Here is a 6,000-nt window from a genome sequence, read left to right on the forward strand (position 1 = left end):
TCAAGCCCAAGTGGCCAGACATGGCACAGGGATAGTCTCCTACCCTGCCAGCCACAGTTAAGCATGGAAACTGCTCAATGGCTGCTTGCACCCCAGGGCAGCAGTACCTCTTGTGTCCACTGTACCCTCACTTGGCAGTGAGAAGTATAGAGACTCGATATACTGTAATGATATATCCCCCAGCACCCTCTTTCACTCCTCCATTGAATTGGGCTGAAAAAAGAGTCCTACAGCGCTCAGTTACAAGGTGCATGGGTGGTACAGTCTCCTTGTTGAGTGCCCCTAAGTTCTGCTGTCCCACGAAACAGAGCCTGAAAAAGACAAAAAGAAAAGGAGTACTTGTGGCACCTTAGAGACTAACAAATTTATTAGAGCATAAGCTTTCGTGAGCTACAGCTCAGTTCATCGGATGCATTTGGTGGAAAAAACAGAGGGGAGATTTATATATATACACACACACACACACACACACACAGAGAACATGAAACAATGGGTTTATCATACACACTGTAAGGAGAGTGATCACTTAAGATAAGCCATCACCAGCAGCAGGGGGGGAAAGGAGGAAAACCTTTCATGGTGACAAGCAAGGTAGGCTAATTCCAGCAGTTAACAAGAATATCAGAGGAACAGTGGGGGGTGGGGTGGGGGGGAGAAATACCATGGGGAAATAGTTTTACTTTGTGTAATGACTCATCCATTCCCAGTCTCTATTCAATTTAAATTAATTGTATCCAGTTTGCAAATTAATTCCAATTCAGCAGTCTCTCGTTGGAGTCTGTTTTTGAAGCTTTTTTGTTGAAGGATAGCCACTCTTTGGTCTGTAATAGAAGAAGACAGACATTATACATAGCCCAAATCTTGATTGATTTGACAAAAATTGATCAGAAGAAAGCTTTGCCGGAGCTCAGCCACTGTATATTTTGCAGGATCTGGATGGTAAGCTAACAGGCCCAATCGCTTTCACAGATCACTGATGAAGTGCCTTGCAAGACAGATGAGATGTGAAATAAACACATCAACTTCAGCACAACCTGAAATAATAAAGGAAATGCATTTGGGAATATGCTGAAACATGACAATTGAAGCATGCAATTAACCAGTATAGGTTGCTGATATGTCTATATTTCTAAAATGTGTTATAATTCCAACAGAAGTCATGGGCTTGTTCAGAACTTGCTAGGTGAGGTTTTTTTGGCCTGTGATATGGAGGAAGTCAGAATAGATGATCATAAAAGTCTCTTCTGGATTTAAGATCTGTGATTAGGAATTAAAAAAAAATCTAATCTTAATGGGAACAATGAAAACAAATGCAATTCTGCAATGAATGTACCCTAAAAGTGTATGGATGACATTAGTTAATTGAATTAATTGCTTTTTTGTAGGTTTCCCTCAATATTTGATTGTGAAGAAATACGCATCTTGTGGAATATCAAAGGTATTTAGGGCTCACTTATTTCAAAAGAAATATATTTATTAACTGATTTACTAAAATTTGCTGGTATTCATACATATCTCAGTAATTTTATATTGTAGTTCTCTCTCTACTATTGTACATCAGGTAGCAGCTCCTTGTAACAACTGAGCTTTCACACCAGATTTTGCTGGTGATAAGCTGGGACAGAAATGCCTGGTATTCTCTCTCACACCTGTATTCCATTGACCTCCATATTTAGTCCAGCCTGCCTCAGAATAGCTATGCTCTCAGAAAAGAGGTCACAGACACTGCCAAGCAGTACTTTCTTACATTGCAAAGTAGTAATCAGAAAAAAAAAAAAAACATTGCTAACAGAGATTCATTGCCTCAAGGAATTAATGTAATCAGCATGAGGGGCCCAGTGACTTCAGAGGTAGCACATCCAATGAATAAGTTCATGTCACAAACAGAGGTCAATTATGAAAACAGGAATGATCAAAACATGACAGAAAGCAAGGGGAGGTACAGCTAACATTAAACAAGGAAAATCTCAGCAACTCAAGCTACTACATCAATAATTACTGCAAAAAATGTAGCCTAATAGGGGAAATCAGAGCTAAGTGAAAGAAGGGTTCAACCAAGCCTTCTGAGAAACCCATTGAGATAAAGTGAATGTCAATGAAAAAAAGGGTTAGCTCTACTGAGAAAATTCACACAGATAAAAGTTTTATGGAAAATGGAACACAACAGAAAGAAGCGGGAAATTATGTGATAAAAGTTTATACTGTGCAACACCACTGCAGTTAAATCACGTGATCATTTCAATTACTTCTAAAATAGCCAACCGGGTCTTGTAACTTTTCATCGTACAAGTAGACCTTACTCATGCCTCTAGCCCCATTCATATCAGTGGGATTTCTTAGATGAGTAATGGTTGCGAGATCAGGCCCAAGCAATGAAAAAAAGTGAAATAAATATATGGCGTGCCTACACTGCCGTTGGAGATATGATTGGACCATCACTTATTTGCATTGTAGTGTCCAGGAAGTGGATCTCTTGTATGGACTGAGGTTGATGGTGCAGTGGAAATTGTTGAAATCCAGGTGGAATTCTTCAAGAGCCTCCTTCCCATGTGTCCATATGATGAAGGTGTCATCAATGTAGCACAAATAGAGGAGGGGCACTAGGGGATGAGCTGAGGAAGCGTTGCTCTAATGAACAGGTCGGATTATGAACAGGAGGCTGCCAGGCTACTCTCCAACACCACATTCTATAGGCCACTATCCTCTGACCCCACTGAGGAGTACCAAAAAAAACTACACCATCTGCTCAAGAAAATCCCTGCTACAGCATGGGAACAAATCTACACACCCCCAGAGCCCTGACCAGGAGTATTCTATCTGCTACCGAAGATCCATAAACCTGGAAACCCTGGATGCCCCATCATTTCAGGCATCAGCACTCTTACAGCAGGAGTATCTGGCTATTTGCACTCTCTCCTCAGACCCTACGCTACCAGCACTCCTAGCTATCTTCGAGACACCACTGACTTTCTGAGGAAACTACAATGCATTGGTGATCTTCCTGAAAACACCATCCTGGCCAGCATGCATGCAGAAGTTCTTTATACCAATATTCCACATGAGGATGGACTACAAGCTGTCAAGAACAGTATCCCTGATAAGGCCACTGCACACCTGGTGGCTGAGCTTTGTGACTTTGTCCTCACCCACAACCATTTCAGATTTGGGGACAACTTATACCTTCAAGTCAGTGGTACTACTATGGGTACCCGCATGGCCCACAGTGTGCCAACATCTTTATGGCTGACTTAGAGCAACGCTTCCTCAGCTCTCGTCCCCTAGAGCCCCCCTCTGCTTGCGCTAGATTGATGACATCTTCATCATATGGACCCACAGGAAGGAGGCCCTTGAAGAATTCCACCAGGATTTCAACAGTTTCCACCTCACCACCAACCTCAGCCTGGACCAGTCCACACAAAAGATCCACTTCCTGGACACTACGGTGCTAATAAGTGATGGTCACATAAACACCACCCTATACCGCTATACTGACCACTATACTTGTCTACATGCCTCCAGCTTCCATCCAGGATACATCATACGATCCATTGTCTACAGCCAAGCCCTAAGATGCAACCGAATTTGCTCCAATCCCTCAGACAGAGACAAACACCGACAAGATCTTTATCAAGCATTCTTGGAACTACAATACCCACCTGGGGAGGTGAGGAAACCGATTGACAGAGCGAGATGGGTGCCCAGAAATCGCCTACTACAGGACGGGCCCCACAAGGAAAATAACAGAAAAGCACTGGCCATCACATACAGCCCCCAGCTAAAACCTCTCCAGCACATTATCAATGATCTACAACCTATCCTGGAAAACGATCCCTCACTCTCACAGACCCTGGGAGACAGGCCAGTCCTCACTTACAGACAGCCCCCAAACCTGAAGCAAATACTCATCAGCAAATAAACACCACACCACAGAAACACTAACCCAGGAACCAAACCATCCCTGTAGCAAACCTCATTGCCTACTTTGTCCCCATATCTACTCTAGTGACACCATCAAAGGACGCAACCACATGAATCACACCATCAGAGGCTCATTCACCTGCATGCCTACTAATGTTGTATATGCCATCATGTGCCAGCCATGCCCCTCTGCCATGTACATTGGCCAAACCGGACAGTCCCTATGTAAAAGAATAAAAGGACACAAATTGGACACCAGAAATGGTAACACACAAAAGCCAGTGGGAGAACACTTCAATCTTCCTGGACATTCTATAGCAGATTTGAAAGTAGCTATACTTGAATAAAAAAAACCTTCAGAAACAGACTTCAAAGAGAAACAGCACTAAACTAAAATTCATTTGCAAATTTAACATCATTAATTTGGGCTTGAATAGGGACTGGGAGTGGCTGGCTTATTACAGAAGAAGCTTTGCCTCTCCTGGAATTGACACCTCCTCATCTATTGTTGGGAATGCACTACATCCACCCTGATCAAATTGGCCCTGTCAACACTGGTTCAGCACTTGTGAGGTAACTCCCTTCTCTTCATGTGTCAGTATATTTATTTATTTCTGCATCTCTAACTTTCGCTCCATGCATCTGAAAAAGTGAGGTTTTTACCCATGAAAGCTTATGCTTAAATAAATCTTAGTCTTTAAGGTGCCACCGGACTCCTTGTTGTTTTTGTGGATACAGACTAACACGGCTACCCCCTGATACTTGACACCATGCAAGGCATCAGATTATACCAGTTACTTCTTCTGATTTACATATTTGTCCTGCTTCCTAGTTCCTTTCCTGTTTTCTAAAATACTTCATAACCTAATGTTTCATGATGTTTAGCTATTTCTTATCATAACTTCCCTCCAGCTTTAGTTTATCAACATTTGATAAGTTTATATATGATAGTTATCCCAGGTAGAGCTCAATGACTTCTTTTTTCGGACAAATAGTTTATTCATTGAAAAATGCAATTTTTAGTTGATCCAAAATGATCTGAGAGTTGTCAAAAGTAGTTTTGGTCATTCACAAAATGGCAAGAGGAAGAAGAGGAATAGATGGTGGTGGTAGAGCTACCATTGTGGGTCCCCCCCAACCTTGTTTAGGGTACTCATCTGGGACGTGGGAGACCCAGGTCCAAATCCCTGCTCTGGAAAAGACCAAGGAGACAATTTTTCTGCCCATTTTTTTTTTCAATTCAGATTCAGTTCAACTGAAAACATTTTTTTTCATTTTTTTTTTTTTAGCTGCCATCATACCAAAAAAATCAGTTATTCTTCTAGCTCTAGTCCCTCATTGTCTGCTGTTTGTAAAAACTGATCTTAAGATGACTATACTTTTGGATCACTCATTGAATAGTCCCTAGTAACTGTGATAGATATGACAATGTCCTTCAACAGCCTGGAAATACCATTTGTATTAAGTCAATTATATTACTGGGGGCTAGGAACATGCAACCTCTTGGGGAAGAGATGTGACAGACAATACAACCTCCTGCAGTATCTTTGGATCCATTGTTTCAAATGACCGGTTTATGTATGCTTGTGTCCTACTGCATGAAAGAGGGCTAACAAAGCTCTTCCAGGAACTAAAAGCAGTGGATGATTAAGGCAACTCCTCCAAGTACCACCTCCTGGGGAAGCTCACACATACTAGTTCAAACTTGATTCTCTAGAGACCAACAGACGAAAAAGCATTTTTGGATAAATAGTCTGAGTTTAAATTGACACACGGGCTTTTTTTCTGATTCAGGAAACAGACAGAACTATGTGTCCAAGGGAACACACCAATCTTTGCAGATGGGTTGGAAGGGCTTGGCCTAAGGAGGCCCCAAAAGACTGACAGGTGATCCCTGATAAAGCTTTTAGCATGTGTATAGGAACTCATTAGTTTTATGTTTTCTCTAATGCTTTCACCTTTATGAGTAAATATGCTTGCTTAGAAAGGGCTGTGTGGCCTGTAACTCACTTGTAACTGTGAGCAATTACCCTGTTTGTAGCCCTTGGAGAGAGAACCAAGCATAGACACTGGACTTTTAGG

The sequence above is a fragment of the Dermochelys coriacea genome, chromosome 5, assembly GCF_009764565.3.
Source record: "Dermochelys coriacea isolate rDerCor1 chromosome 5, rDerCor1.pri.v4, whole genome shotgun sequence".
Taxonomy (NCBI): Eukaryota; Metazoa; Chordata; order Testudines; family Dermochelyidae; genus Dermochelys; species Dermochelys coriacea.